The sequence below is a fragment of the Thermobia domestica genome, chromosome 17 (assembly GCF_964235325.1).
Source record: "Thermobia domestica chromosome 17, izTheDome1.hap1.1, whole genome shotgun sequence".
NCBI lineage: Eukaryota > Metazoa > Arthropoda > Insecta > Zygentoma > Lepismatidae > Thermobia > Thermobia domestica.
Window position 1 is genome coordinate 134095206 of NC_137470.1, and position 17101 is coordinate 134112306.

The following is a 17101-nucleotide window of genomic DNA, read 5'->3' on the forward strand; positions in this document are numbered from 1 at the left end:
TTCATTATATATATTTCTAGAATTTGCGCACGTAATATTTTAAAAATCATTTCTGACATTTCATTTGTTACTTTTTCGACAGGACTCTTATTTGGTGCGAACAGGCAGTGTGCCTATGAAGTTTTCCTCCCTCCCAATGTATCCCTGATTTTCACTTTCCGACTTTTCATATATATAATGTCCTTAATTCTAAACAATAATTAAAAAATTTACGTGGAGGCGTTAATTTCTTGATTTTTTTCCAGTGACGTGCAAGATACGGAAACACACCATCCTACGTAGTAGAATCAGGGTTCCTACTGGTCAGGGAAAAAGACTGGAAATCCGGGAAATTTTATAAAATATATTTTTTCTAACATTAATTGTACACCAATTTCAGCTTAGCCAACCATTAATGATCACAGTATGGAACGTTACTCAATTTTTTAGTGTGGTAAGTGGAATGTACGTATGAGCAGTTGATTATTATTTGTCTCTGTAGAATAAATGTTCTCATATATTCACTGTTATTTATTCCTTATTTATATATCGTCATCCGATACCTGACATGAAAGTCAGGAAGTTTCCTGCTAAAGGTCAGGGAGGGTCAGAGAAATATATTTCTCCAGATCAGTAGAAACCCTGAGATTGAGATGCAGAAATTAGTGCATTTCACGCTGTATAATTTCCTGTATTTATCTTATTCATTAAATTGTTAAAATTTATATTTATTTGATTAATTTCATTTAAAATCAAACTTACGTATTTTAACTGAAGAAACTACGTGATTTTTTTCTCGTATCGTGGACACGATACCCATCATTTTGTATGTTTGTTGTATTCTTTTAAAGCTATCGTCATTTTTCACAATGTTTAAATCATTTTTTCATATTTTTTGGCCATTTTATATATCATATTTCTATATTTTTTTGTAGGACCTGATTTTCGTCCTCTGATGACAAGTCCTTCACCTATTAGGGAAAGAAGACTGAAGTAAAATAATGTTAAACTGGTGATATGTGATCTTTGTATCTGTGATAATGTTTTAATACAATTATGCTTGTGTTTTGAAGAAATGTTATTTATTTATAAAAACCGTACGTAAATAAATACAGTGCAGCCCACTTATAACGAATTTCAAGGTACCAATACAATGAGTTATGTATATCCGAACTTCGTTATAAACAAACTCATGATTTTTTTCCGAATTATAGGAAAAACAAAGGATTAGATAACAAGCAGATACGTTTAAAAAAGAATATACAGCAGTCATTACATCTGAAGATAATTTTATTAAGGTTGGTGTAAAGGGACAAGTTTCGCCGATAGATGTCACAACAGTCTTCGTATCTCATGTATTGTTTACCTTTTACGAAAATTTATAATTTCTCTTACAAATCTCAACCTAGAGATTTCAAATTTTTAGAGAAGGAACTTTATAATCTATCGAAGGCAACAATCCGTGCCGATTTTTTATTTAGAATTTTCTTCATTGTTGAAATGGCTTAATTGTTGAAATTAGATATCCAGATCTTTAACAATATACTGTTTCAACAATGAAGAAAATTATAAATAAAAATTCGGCACGGATTGTTGCCTTCGATAGGTTATGAAGTTTCTTTTCTAAACGTCTGTAGGTTGAAATTTGTAAGAGAAATCGTGAATTTTCGTAAAGGGTAAAAAAAATACATGAGAGATATACGAAGACTGTAGTGACATTATCGGCAAAACTTGCCCCTTTAAACCAACCTTAATTGGGTTGTTATCTAGGCAATCGTACATATTGCAGTTCTTCCTATCTGTTCAAGTACGCCTCAAGGAGTTTGTAATCATCTGCAAACCCAAAGACTGCATCAGGATAATGATTCCATTCATGTAGTTCATGTGGTTATCCTTTTCAGCAAAGCACAACACTTCGATGTTTCGTCAAGCTCCATACTCTCCGGGTATAGCCTCGTCAAACTTTTCTCTGTTCGCGAAAACCAAATAGTACCAGATAGAAACTCGGTTTCGCACCCGATAGGAGATTAGTGTAACACGCCGCCTGCTGTCGTAGCACGTCCCGATGAGAGGTTTCAGGCGTCTTTCGAGCAGTGGAAAGACTAACCAACTCGGTGCGTAGAAGCAGGAAGGAACTGGTTTGAAGGGGATTAGGACGACGAAAATGCCAGGTGAGCGTTGTTTTTGTTGTTTTTTTTTTTTGGGGGGGGGGCATGGTCAGATACTTTTCCGACAGGCCTTGTATACGAAGGAAACATTGGAAATTTGGTATCGAAATACGCGAACAGGAAACTTCTCTCTCTCTTTCTTCCTATATAAATCAGGAAATAAGCCCTATCAACAATGAGAAAAATAAAGGATCAGTCATTGGAAGTCTGGTAAATTCAAAGAGCAGATGTTCAAATTCACTATAGGAACAAATTTTGGCTACCTACCCTCTCCCTTGGATACTGGCTCCTAGAATAGTCCTAAAGAAACAGGTAATAACAACTTGGTTCAGAGTTCACATCCTGTTCAAGCGCAAATTTATAACAATAGAAAACAAGTGATGTGAGATGGGTAGCCTCAGTGGTTCGGAAATCCAGGTTTAATTGTATTTTACTTTTACACACATGTATGCACATATACGACTGGCAAGTTGACGATTCCATAAGTATTCGTAGACACAGAAATAAAAAAATTACCTTAAACGAATTCCTATTTATTGAATGTATGCGTATATATATGTAGTAAAAGAAAGGATACTGATAGCACAAAATGTCCACTTGATAAAGCTGGGCAAACAATACTACGCACATACTTCAGAATATGAAACACACAGTACGACAGGAAAAAAAAAAGTATATGTATGGCAAATGAAGGAACTTAGAATATAGTCCTTATGGTTATTCCTTTTGTCACATGGACTAAAACACTGTTTAAGTCGAAGTTAAACTTTCACTGTAAAACAGGAGAAATAAGTATGGGGTTTAGGTAAAGCACCAATTTCCAGCGGGGTCTTGTTGTTTCAAGAATGACACACTTTATAAAATTATAGAGAATACATTTTGTTCACTTTCTCTGTTAACGCTGTGGTTGTGATCTCTCAAAAAATTCATACTTAGTCGAAGTTATATACGTACTAGAATATAGGTAAGTTAGTCCAACGGAGGCTTTTACGTGCCTTACTGTATGAACACCAAGCGCGAACTCCTCACTTCTTCTAACACACGGGGAGATCCCGTCATAATGTCTTGGGTTGGCAGTGTCTTTTAAGATTTTCTATGGAAAATTTACAAGTTTTATATTCATAATTAATGCAAAAATAGTTATATATTGAGTAGTTCTTGCAGCACGTCTTTTGGTCCCGTGGGAAACGAAGAACTCGAGCTTGCAATTAAATAAATGTTGCAGTCACACTGCTTTCTGTTCTCGCCTTTCCCAGGCAGTATCACACTCCCACCCTGATCCCTCTCCCTCCATTCGTTCCTCTATTGTCCACTATCCTTATCCTAAATGGTGGACTAGGGAATGTCAGCAATGGATTTTCCGACGGCGTCAAGCCCTTAAAACATACCTCGCCACTCGCTCCTATTCCAATTTCCTAGTATATCAACAAACCCAAGCCACTACGACCCGTATTCTTCAACAAACCCGTCGTAATGCCTGGCGACAATATTGTTCCAACCTACTTTATGGTTCCTCTTTATCCTCCATTTGGAAATTTTACCGGTCCCTTCGTAACAAGTCGTCTTCCCTCTGGTGAATCTATTTCCTCTCCCTGGCTCCATCAATTCCATTCCCAGTTAGCACCATCCACGTGTCTCTTCCCTCCTCTTTGGCTCTCGCCTCTATATTCTCCAGAACCATCTACCCCTATCCATCTTCCTTTCACTATGTCTGAACTTTCTCCCATCTTATCCCGTCTACCCAACTCTTCATCTGGCAAAGATGGCATACATTACCGACACCTGCAACATCTTCCTCCACTGTATCAGAACTTCCTACTCGCCTTATTTAACTCTGTCTGGTCTTCTGAACGCATTGCCCCTCTGTGGAAAGATTGTTATTATTCCCATCCTCAAACTCACAAAACAACCTGGTATCGCTGAACATTACCGCCCTATTGCCCTCTCCTCATGTCTTTTAAAGGTCTTCGAACATCTCCTGAAACAACGCCTTCAATGGTTCTCTGAACACCACCTTTTATTTTACAAACAACAATACGGTTGTCGACTTGGTTCCAGTGTTTGACTGTCTGTTCTTATCTCTGATATTTGGCTTGCTTTTTTCCGTACCCAGTTTGTTTTTGCCGTCTTTATTGACCTTTCTCAGGCTTATGACTGTGTTCCCCTTTATGATCTCATAGATATACTTTGGCAACACGGCATCACTTCGAAATATCTCCGTATTATTTACAACCTTCTGGTCGAACGCACATTGTATATTCGCCTTGGTTCCCCCTCTTGGGAACACCACTTCCCAAGGACTTCCTCAAGGTTCTGTATTATCTCCTCTTTTGTTCAATCTCTTTCTGGCCCCTATTCTTCGCCAAACCAGTGACACTGTACGGGTTCTTTCCTATTGTGATGATTTAGCTTTCTATATTACTTCTCCCTCCCCTCAACTTGCTATACCCCAACTCATTTCAGCTCTCAGCACATTCTCCACCTGGTGTTCCCAACATGACCTAAGAATAAACTGGAACAAAACCTCCTTCCTAGTCTTTACTCGCAAACGCACTCCCGCTCTACCCTTTCTTACTTTTACCGGTATTACTCTTCCTCGCCGTCCTTCTGTTAAATACCTCGGAATCGTCTTAGACTCTTCTTTACGTTGGACCCCCCATTATCACCTTCTACATAAAAAACATCATCCTTTTTACGCTTAGTTCGTTCTATTTCCACTTCTACTTGGTCTACAGATTTCCGTGTTATCCTCCTGTTATATAAACAGGTTTACTTACCTATTTTAACGTATGGTGTTTTTTTTTCTATCTTCTCCTCCTTCTAGAGTCTTTAAAAAATTCCAATCCCTTCAATATACTACTCTCTGCCGTACTCTTAGCCTTCCATCCACCACTGCTGCTACTGCGCTTTATTCTGAGACCCGAGTTCCACCTTTAGCAATTCAGTTGAAACACCTTTCTGACAAATTCTGTCTTCAACGTTTCCAATTTACACGATCCTCTCTCCCTAAACACACTCTGCTCCGACACATTCATACAGGCCGCAAACGTTCTCCATATCTCGCATCTCTCCCTTTTATGTACACCAGCTATCTAGATGTTGTACCACATCTGTTACACATCCAGCGCACGCACACACCCTTGCTACAGCTCACAAATGACGAGAAGAACCCTAAAACAGGGGCAGCGGGGAAAGGTCAATGACACGGTCAAGTCCATTTTCGGTTTTTGAGGTGTGGTCTATACTTAGATGTCGTCTGCCACTCTGGGTAAAGTTATATGTGTGCTATCCATTTGAAACCCCCGTGCGAAAAGTGGATGAGCCCATACCTACGTCACAGTATTTCTGCTAGGGTTCTTCTCGTCATCTGTGAGCTACTTGCACGACTATCCAGTTTTTTTCCCAATCTTTTTCTATAATTTTCCCTAATACCCTCCCGCGCACCTTTTCCCTCCCGTATCTTACCAACATTGTTTTTCCTCATCCATTCCTCCTGTCCCACAGCACACTGTTTATTTGTACTGCGATGGTTCTGGCCAGGGCTTGCATCTTGGATCAGCCTTCTACGATTCCTCTCTTCAGCTTTAAACTGCCTCATTATATCATTACTTTTCTCACTGAAGCTTATGCCTTGTTAGAGACTCTTCTTCATTCTCTACAGCATCAGTATACATCTATCTGTATCGCCACTGATTCTAAATCTCTCCTCCAATCTCTACAATCTTCCCCTTGGACTTCCAAATCATCCTGGCTTCTTTATGAAATCCGTTTTCTTCTATACCGTCGGACTTCCCTCAACTATACTACTTGCTTAATTTGGTCCAAAGGCCATGTGAACATCTTTGGGAATTCTCTAGCCGATGCCGCAGCCCGTTTCGGAGCCCTGCACGGCACTCTCATAGATCTTTCAGTCTCGCCTATTGACCTTTTCCCACGACTTATTACATTTCATTATCAATGCTGGACTGCTTATAATGCCTCATGTACAAAGGTACGTTGGTACTGGGGCCATCCTTGTTCTCTCCGCTCTCCATCTTGGTTCATTCAACATACTTTCTCTCCCTCCTACCTCCATTTTCTGCTTCGTAACAGACTTCACATTCTGTATACTCCCCAACGTTTATATTTTCTCCGAAAACGCACTACTCCACTTTGTAACTGTGGTCTCGATACCGGCTCCATCGGTCATCTCATTTTCTCTTGCCCTCTCTATCAACAATATCGCCCGCCATTTCTCTCTATTCTTTATAAATTTCACGGTTCTGGTCCTTTTAATGTAGATTCGCTCATTTTCACCTTATCACCATCTGTTCTTACTGCCTATTATCTTTATTTACAAAGATCTACGTTATTTAGCATCTTATAAGCATCTTTAAAGATTCATCTCAAGTCATCATTTTTTCTTTTGATAACACCGTCTATAATTGCCGGGAGAGCGATCTTCGCTAAGGCAAGTTGCAACCGCAGAAGAAGAAGAAGAAATGTTGCAGACCAACTTTAAGAATTCAGTCTAGAACTAATGAATATCTCATATGATAGTCCAATATAAAACAGTTTAATATAAAAGAGTACAGATTGGCAATCGTGTAGATTGACAATTCTGTCTGCAATTCACACAGATTACATGCGCAGTTCCCACCGTATTCGAGATAATAAAGCGTCGGTGTGTGAGTTTCGCACCTGATCTGCAATGTAACAATTTCATATTTAAAAAGGTTTCCAAGCGTTTATAATCATTTATATGAAAAATATGCACAAAATAGTCTGAGTAGCCAAAATCATGAGTTGGTAACTTCACTCAAGAAAAGAAAAAAAATACTGTTTAGAAGCACTCTGCTAATCAGATAAACAATTAGTTCAATAAAGAATGGTTTCTTTGAATTATTGACAAAGCCAGCCTACCTAGAGAACACCTGTGTGCAGAGAGAAGTAGTTTCTCACCGGCTCTAAAGCGTTCAGAGCAAAGCAAGAATATAACTTTTTCTTTTACTTGAACAAAATAATAACTTTGCATGATGATTAAAAAACGGCGAAAGTATACAGTTTGTCCAATGAGTGAGTTGTTATGGCCGAGATGATGATCATATTTTCTTAAATGAAATTTTAGAAAAAAAGTAGTAGTAGCCGCTCCACTTCTACAGAAGGGAAGTCATATCGGCAATGGTGACGAAACCAGCTTTTAAACCCTCGCAAGATGAATCCCCGGCTTCGGGACATCTAGTGTTTTTTTTACTTCGAAAGCATTTTTTAAATTCTGATGTGAGGTAAAAATATTACAGAAACAACTAATGTGACATTGCATAATCATACGAGGATGATTCAAAAAGTAATGCTTCCAAGGTGATGTGTTTGACAGATAGCAGTCAGTGGAAAGCTTGCAATGTCAGCTACCAATGGTGGCATCATTTTTCAACATAGTCTCCATTACGGGCAACATACTTGCGCCAACGCGAAACAAGGTTGTTCATGCCGTCGTGGAAGAATTGTGGTGTTTGCTGTCGACACCATTGTCGAACTGCTGCTTCCACTGCTGCGTTGGCCCTTAAGGTGATCCTTAAGTTTGGGGAAGAGCCAAAAGTCGCAGAGCGCAAGATCCGGACTATAAGCAGCATGAGGCAGGATGTCAAGAACACTTTGCTAGCAGATGGGACAATTTTGAATTTTTTTGGTGGAGGAGAGGACGTGTTGCGGTTCTGCATTGACTGACGCTTCGTTTCCGGGTCGTAATGGTGTATGCATGACTCGTCGCCGGTGATTGAATGTTCTTGGGCTCACAGCCTGCCGCAAACTGTGAAGGTCCTAGGTGAGCGAAGGTCCTAGAACATACAGAATTAACTTAGTATTAAATATTTTACTGGGCACTAAGAATTCAAGGTATTCAAGGAGTGAAAAATAATTTATATTGCTAACACAGCTCAAACTATTTCTTCATCTTGAATTTCTTAATCCATTCTGTAAAAAAATCATTTGTTTACATAATTATTAACGGTGTTATTTGAAACTTATACAGAAAACTAGGAGATGATGAAAAGTTACTTAGCCTCTTATATTTGTAATATTAATTTGTAAAATAAAGACAGGATAATATTTTCATGATGTATTGAAATTCAAGTTTGCATTCGATTTCGATCGTTGGTAATCAAATATGTAATTCATTCGACCATCAATTTTCAGCAGCAAGACGTAGATCTAATGTTTTACATAGAATTTGAATCGCACGTGCTCCTACCAGGCATCGAACCGTGCTATCCCATATGGAAAACACGTTTGCTACGCATATATCCCAGAGGAAACTCTAAAATATGCATGAAATTTCACAAGTCTAGGGGGACTGAATTTACTGAATCCCTCATAAGTGTTCTTCGCCTTAAACTTTCTCTACATTACTTGACAACTCTACCCTACTTACTGGTATTTTATTATTATTTCTAATGAAATCTTTGTTTAACATCCCACGATTTATGCCCTTTAGGCTAAGGAAGACTATGATTTAGGCAAGTGGATGATGGAAGAATTGGGAGAATAAGAATGTGGGAGGAAACGGGAGTACCCCGAGAAAATCCACGGACACGATGTGCACCACGAACGTACTTGGCCTGGAATGGAACCAGGCACCCCATTCACCAGAGCCATCGTGCCCAAATTATTTATTTGAATTTCAGGTCTCACGCTGCTTATATATTCGTTTTTTGACTTCGCATACCTTCTTTCACAGTAACCTTTCAGAGGTAAATCAGTTCAAGAATAGAAAAGAGCCGTTCTCTAAATGCTTACAAAAAGAAAAAGTAACACATCACGTGTCATTAAATTCTGAAATTGTAATATGCACTAAGAAAATATATTTTCTCCTTGATTAAAATGTAAAATATTGATTGATTTGCAAAGTTTTACATTTCTGCCTATACTTTAATATAATAAACAAAGATATAATTGTTTACTGAAACTGTTTATGAAAATCAGTTATATGCTTATTTATGTAAATCATAATTGACTCATGAATGTTTTTTTCAAGATTCTTAGAAATTTAAGATACACAAATTGAAATATTAAAATGATGATGAATTAACTGAAAACGTAGCATTCTATTCTGAAACTGCAATATAACGAATAAATGCTATTATTACATATTATTGTAATTCTCTAACATTGGATAAAATGAAATATTCGTTATACGTCCCACGTTATGTCGGGTAGCCTGAAGGAGACGGTGATGGTGAGAAATGAATGAAATGGTGGAATGAAGAAAGTGGGAGGAAACGGAAGAGCCCCGAGACAAAAACACGCATACGATGTTTGTCCACCATAAAGTTCACTTGGCGCGAGCTGGGATTGAAGCAGGACCCCACGCACCAGAGGTGAACTCTCTTCCACTGAGCCACCGCGACCCCTTGATAATATTGAAGTAACTAACCATAATATATAATTCTGGGAAAATCTCCACTATTTTTGTGTGTGTGTAACGAAGTGCAAGTATGACAAGCTACTGAAGAAACATAAGAATTGCTATCGAAAATGTACGAATACAACATGATAATAAAGTTATAGGAAAAATTCGAAATTTACACATTTAAATTTTTTCAAGAATAAAACAACAAATAATTGTATACGTCAAAGTTTTTATTCAGGTACTCTTCTTCTTCTTTAACTGAAAAAGAATAACACAACGAGCATACGAAAATCCTTGTCTACGTAAATTTGGTAAAATACACATGTTAAATTGTTTTTGTATTTGAAAATGAAGGATAAGCGGAAAAAAGAAGGAATGTCACAAAACTGCATTGTCGAGAAAACTGCGATTTAATATTGAAAACCGCGTAAGAAGAATAGGGTTAGTTACATCTTTTGCCCCTTTTTACATGGACATTTTTACATCTACGTATGCATGGCATATACAGTCAAATAGTAACAAGAGTCACCAACAGATAGGACAAAGCACCCGAAAAAGCACATACATGGACATTCCTTGTTTTTTCCCCTTACCCTTCAAATGAGGTTAAAGGTGTGTATGATTGGGAGTTTCCGCAGTTTCGCGGTTCACTTTTGCTTAGCTCTCCTTTGTTCCTTCCCTTCTTCAAGCATTCCTGAGTTTTGAATTTTTTTAAATTAAACATTTAATAATTTACGTACCTTTTGACGTTTCTTGGAACGCTGGTTGTTGAACTGTCTTCTAGGGTATGCTGCAATAGAAATTTCTAACAAAAGGAATTATCGAAAGGGTTTAACATTAACCTTTCTTCACTTTTTTATTTTTAAATAACGTAATTTGAATCCGCTAGAAACGTTTATCATTGCTGTCTTAAGATGTTCATCTGACCATTCCGAAATTCTGCAACGATAATATATGAACCTCCCAATTTTCGTTAAAAAAAAAAAAAAAAAAAAAAAAAAAAAAAAAAAAAAAAAAAAAAATCCAAACTAGAATAATGCACAATTTTTGTAGAATGAATATCAAATCTTTAACACAATTGTAGAATGAATATAAAATCTGTGCTAAGTGCCTAAAGTGGAAAAGTTCGGTTTAAAGTGAAAATGTGTCCTATGCCTAACACTACTCAGTGAAAAACCGGCTATCTAGTATTCACTGTGGAAGTAGTTCAAATAATCTCCAGAAGAATGCGCGTGCCTATATGTCCCATCAGTTCTGAAGTAACATCTGGGCTGTTTACTCAATATTCTCGTTTTGGCACTTAGCACAGATTTTATATTCAGTCTACAAGTATGTTTCACTATAGGCCCCGAACCATTTTCCTTGACATTTTCAGGTTTATTAGAAATGTGTATTTCTGGATAAATTAAAGGTAATGATTTCTCGTGTGTCATGAGATAATAAGGGACGTCCTTTAATTTAACGATGCCTTCTTCAGGTAAATGTTTACTAGCCATGGAGAACCATGTCGTCTAGGTTTCTCAAGTAGGATTCCAAATTCTAATCCTGACTACGAAATTAAAACCTATGCTTGAATTAGAGGAGAGGCGTCAGGACGGACACAAAATGCTTCTTCCAAACCATGTCATGGAACTGTGGCAACATTTTCGTGACACACCATTTTGTTGCTCGAGACTTCTATTGAATTTGGAGGTGGCTACACGAAGTATTAGTGTGTTATTTTTTGTTCACATTTGTGTAAGTTCCATTTGTTTATTATATTGTTTTCGGGAGTAATAGATTCGTTCTTCATCTTTTTCTTTTGATTATTTATTAGATACACTCATGTCCAAAATAATTGTCACATATCTATGTCTTCTTGTAAGAATATAATTTGATAATGATTTTGCAGGGTACTTTGGAAATAATTATAAATAGGAAAATTAGAATGAGTAAAACAAAATGTTGCTAAATGGACAAGAAAGGTTTATTTTCGTTTTATTGTTCTTATTTTCTGCTCTTTTGACATAAAATTTGCCACATACATGTCTTTGCCGATTATACACATACTTACATTGTAAGAAATACCGGGCAAATTCGTTATGAAATTATATTCCTACAACAACGTATTTATAGACATGCGACAATAATTTTGGACATGAGTGTACATCAAAATCTAATAGAAGACTATAGTGCGTCCAGTAAGAGAACGTCTCTGACAGCTCGCAGTGACATTGCCACTACTCGCGTCTCAAGGTTTTTTTCGGTGCAATTGTAGTGGCAATTTAATTAATGGTATAAGACAGAGTGATCGTGGTTGGTAACACTGGTATCAAAGCAGGGGCTGCAATGTCCCACCGCATGTGGTAAGAAACGTCAGAGACCATCTCTTGTTGGCCGTGCTATAGTATATCTTCAAAAATATTTGTGAATTTGCTCTTCAAATTATGTAATTTGATCATCTTTGAGAACGCATTTATTTATTGGATCAAAAGATCCAATATATTTCAGGCAAAAAATTTCTTGTACGCCTTATATCTGGAGAAATAATACATATAGTGTAGCCAAACCTAAATTATCACTTAGTATGATGTCCTTATTAGGTAAAAAAAAAAAAAAAAAAAAAAAACTCGATTTAGGGGCCGTTCAAAAATGTTGTGGCCCCTGATCCAAAAACTAATTCTTGACCATGATCGCAATCTTTTGATCCATTTTTTCGATCATTCAGAAAATTCTTGTTTATTTTATATCACTCCAAGAGTACTGTAATTCCAGTACATTAATAAATTTGTTTAAATCTTGGATAAAATATTTCTGTCTTATTTAACGATGTTTTTTTTCTTTCTTTTTCGGGGATTGTTTAATTTCTGATTTTCAGTATTATCTGAATTCAAACGAATAAAACGCATATTGTTTAATGTCATTTCTTCAACTGACGTTCGAAGTCAAGAAAATGCAATATAATTTCATTGCTGACATGTATGCATTTAGTTAAGTAACAACATAATATTCATTTCGTTTTAATTATCATGAGTCCTGTCGATTAATGCAAACTTGTGTCCTGCCGAGTGGTGCTGTTAAAATTCGAATATTTGAATAGTGGATTCTTCGAATACAGTAGACTCCCGAGTATCCGGTTCGCGGCTAACCGGCCAGCCTCCATACTGTCTGGCCTATTTTTCTTTTATCGTAAATAAATGAGAAAGGTAAGGCGTTGCATTGGCAACATTGCCAAGGCATTCAAGCGGGCGTCTGCTACGATCCTCCTACGTGTTGTGTGCAAAATACAAGCTGTAACAGGAAAAGAGCAATATTCAGCTCCTTGTTCATTGTTTCGTCAGTGTGTAACGGACCTCAATACAGTACGCTTGCCGCTGTTCCTTATTATAACTGTACAGTACTGTATTCATAAATTGTTCTTGGGGTGTGCTTAATGTTTTTTTTAAGTGTACTGTAGTGAAGATTTGAAAATGGGTGATAAACGGAAAAAAAAGAAAAAAAAGTTGTACTGACTATGGAGGAGACTATTCATAGAACTCCGGCCTATCCGGCTTTTTTTTTTTTTTTTTTTTTTTTTTTTTTTTTGTTATTCGGCCTCCCCTTCCGCCACATTAAGCCGACTGTATTCGTTGTTCGAGTAATTGTTCCAACATTGAACAGAATATTCAAATAATAGAAGAAAATATACTAAAGTAATTTTAACAGCACCACTACGAGCGTCAACCTATTATTTTTGGCGCAATGACAAGCGTAATACACATATATAGCTATTTTTTTACCCTCAACAAGAATAAACCAAGAACTACAGAAATGATGAATTTATTAAGATCTTTTGTTGCTTATAGGACATGGAATATGAGTGAGACAATCCATGTGCTAAAAGATACATAATGTTTCGAATATTTAACCATCTGTTCTTATACTTTTCAGTCTTAGTAGAAAGAAAGAGGGAAGATTTAAGAAATAAGATTTAATGGATTTAAGAAGAAAAGCTGCTTAATAGTTGCTGTCATTGTAATTGTGCATATTTTACTTAAAAATTATAATAATAATAATAATAATAATAAGACAGCGCCAGTCTAAGAGTCAAATGATGTGTGTGCAAGAGAGTAAGTGTTGGCATCCCTCACAGTGGCGAATTTGAAATACCCTCAAGCAAATGCGAGAGATCAGGGAGCCTGCTCCAAATTTATTAAAGCCAACACACGAAATTAGCATTTTAAATCTATTTGAAGCTAAAAGCTAATGTCAAATAATACCTTAAAGCTCCATTTCTTAGATACTAATATTATTCCGATATACAAGTATAAAATGCCTACTATTTGTTCCTTTGAACTGACTGTTTCAATGAATCAAAAAAGAAAGGTAATCTAATAATTCTCAAATCAAATAAGTAATCGACTACAAAATCTAACTTATCACTAGAAACTGGATGTTTAGGCATTAACAACCTGGAAAATAGGCACTTAAAATTTAAAAAAAAAAATAAACAGTAAAATAGCCACTGAATACAATAAAAAAATAAATTCAAGTCATAGATAATATTCAAAGAATGTAGAAACATACGTGTTTGTTAATATCTTCTTTTACTCTATATATACAAACGAAACTTGACATGTATTTCATGTATATTTGGTAAATACATTTTCTACAGCGCTTTATCTTTACACATAACAGTTCAGCTTTTATACAGATATCAGTACACACAGCAGTCCAAAGTTTTACAGCACTTTATCAGTACACACAGCAGTCCAAGGTTTTACGACATATTATCACTACAAACAACACTTATATTTCTCGGAAGAGTCAGAATTCTTTCTTGAAATACTAAATTATATATATATATATATATATATATATATATATATATATATATATATATATATATATATATATCTTTCCCCAATAAAGTATTATTTTGAAGAATAAGCAACATTAGGCATTAAAGCAATTATTTAGGCAGGAATGGGCGAAATGGGCAAAATAAAATTGTCTTAAATTGCAACTATTACCCCCATATAAACTTTAAAACGTTATTTTTTATCATTTCTGTAATATTAAAGAATAGGCACTTTCCCTAACACCCGGTCTCTACTTATTACTAATGTGTTCTTAATAGCTTTAAAGTATTTTTTCTTTAATCAAACTGAAATTCAGTCACAGCTCACTGTAACACACGTAGTATTGAAAATAAAGCAAATAAATCACATACCAATCTCTTAGTATAACATTTATTACATGTTTCAAAATAATAGTTATGTAAAATAATCTAATTATGTAGAAAATAAACTAAACAGTTGAAAATGTGATCGTACGTATTATTTGTTTTAGTTTACGGGATAGTAACAGCAATACATACACTTATTTCAGTAAATAGCACATTTGTAAGTAGAGAATATTCACAAAATGTTAGTTAGACCTAGAAACTATATTTTAAAAAATGCTTTAGTATTACAAAAATATTCCATGAAATAAGGAGAATTATGACAATAATGTTCAGAAATTTGTGCGTAAAAAAAAATATATATATTTAATGCAAATTTGCACTAAGATTACTGGCTACTAGTCTACACTGTTCAATACTCGCTACTAAGACTCCTAACTGAAACTGACAGGGTCAGATGAATAGAATGATTACAACAGAGTAACCCAACCTCAATCATATTAGAACCTAGTCATCTGGGCTAATGGGAGGGTTCTCATGTCTTACCCATAACACAAAATTGTACTTTATAAACAACATCAAGCCAGGTATGCCGAAAACACCCAGAACTTCTCATTCAGGACTTCCCCTTAGATCCGACTTTCAATCAATTTACTTTTTCCAGTTAGTTTCCGAAAGTGCAGAAAATGTCTTTTATAGTACACTTTGCTTGCTTTAATTGTAGAAAATGTATCAGTTTCATTATAATCTAGTAAAGATGAACTGTCATTTTCAATAGGTAATATTGCAAGGTGGTTGAGACTTTCTTGTAACATAGTTGATCTAACATAAGTCTTTATCAATTCCAACTTGCAATAACTTTTTTCTTCAGAAGCCACGAAGATCGGGAGCGTCAAAAGAACTGTTAAAGTAGTGGTGGGTAAACTACGGCCTGCGTGTCACATGTAGACCCGTTAAAGATTGATAGAGGGTATTTAATATCAATTTCTCAGAATCAGTGTATTCAAGTTTCAATCAAATTATGAGAAACATCAATCATTAATAGGGCTTATGATTACAAGCATTACGTAAAATGTACCAGTGTTGTTTCTAATAAATTATGCTGTCCCACCTAAATATATATATATATATATATTGTCCTTCTCCTAAAAAAGTTTGGCCATCACTGTAAGGGAACCCCCTGGCAGCATGGACCAATACAATACTTTTTTTTACTGTGCCTTCATGACAGTGTTGGGTAAGTTACTTGTAAAAATGTAACGCGTTACAAGTTACTTTACTTTCTCTTAAAATGTAACGCGTTACTTGCCCCCAAAAAGTAACTAGGTCCGAAACTTTAAAAATGTGAAAAAAATTATGACTTCAATTTTCCGTACTACTATTACTACCGCTATTATTATTATTATTATTATTATTATTATTATTATTATTATTATTATTATTATTATTATTATTATTAATTATTATTATTAATTATAATAACACTGTGTATAAAAGGCAAGGTAGGCGGTTTGTATTTGAATACTAAAAAGATAGTTGATTGCCAACCTCGGTAGTCGTGAAGTGTAGGAGTCAAAGACATTGTTCACGAGCTTCTGAATTTGGGTTGAGGGTCTAGGTTGAGTATTCGGGCTCGAGCCGAACACTGTTAAAAGTTATAGGGCACTGGCCAAATATCTTCAAAACTGCTCGGCCCGGGTTTAGAATTGTCAACGACTCGAGCAGCTCGGCTCACAGCTCATTCACTATCGACCAGAACCGAGAAGTAAGCCGAGCCAACAGCTCACCCGACTCGGCTAGAGCCCTCGGCTCATTGAGCCGAACCGAGCAAATGGCTCATCCCTACCAAGCCGAGCCAGCTCGAGCCATCTTCTCAGTTGAGCTGAGCTGAGCTTGTTATAAAAAATCTCTTGTGGTCTCGTTATCGAGACGAGACGAGATGCAAGTAGTGTCCCATCTCGTGAGCAACACTAAAAGTATTCCATATTACTGTTTAGCTTACATTTCTCATGGCTTTCGTTTTCCAGTGTAATCAGGCCATGATTTCAAGACGACTTAAAACGAACGAGCCATTTATCAAACTCGACTGGACTCGAAACTCGACGAAAAAAAAAAAAACTGAATCGGCTCGGAATTCGACTCGAGGATATTACCCTTGACTTGACTCGAAACTCGACTTGAATTCGAGTCGAGTCGAATTTTAGCTTGACTCGTGTTCATCCCTATGCGTTAGAAAAAATGGTTGCTTAAAACTATTCTGCTAAACTAATTATATGATAATAACAATGTTATGCAAAATTAAAAATAAAGAATACAGAGAAACATTACACTACTCTATAATCAACGGGACTCTAGGATAAGCAAACTGATCTGAAAGAACTCCAATATTACTTATCATCAGCAAACTATTGTCTAGTAATAAAG

General features: G+C 36.1%; 1 long non-coding RNA gene across 1 annotated transcript in view; it reads left to right on the forward strand.

Annotated features, from left to right (window-relative positions):
• The window catches only part of LOC145674357 (uncharacterized), a 45641-nt gene extending 44525 nt beyond the window's left edge, over positions 1–1116 (forward strand). The window contains exon 4 of the long non-coding RNA XR_014128902.1: positions 915–1116. This is a non-coding gene — a long non-coding RNA (uncharacterized LOC145674357). The remainder of the gene's footprint in view (positions 1–914) is intronic.
• The last annotated feature ends 15985 nt before the right edge of the window (positions 1117–17101 follow it).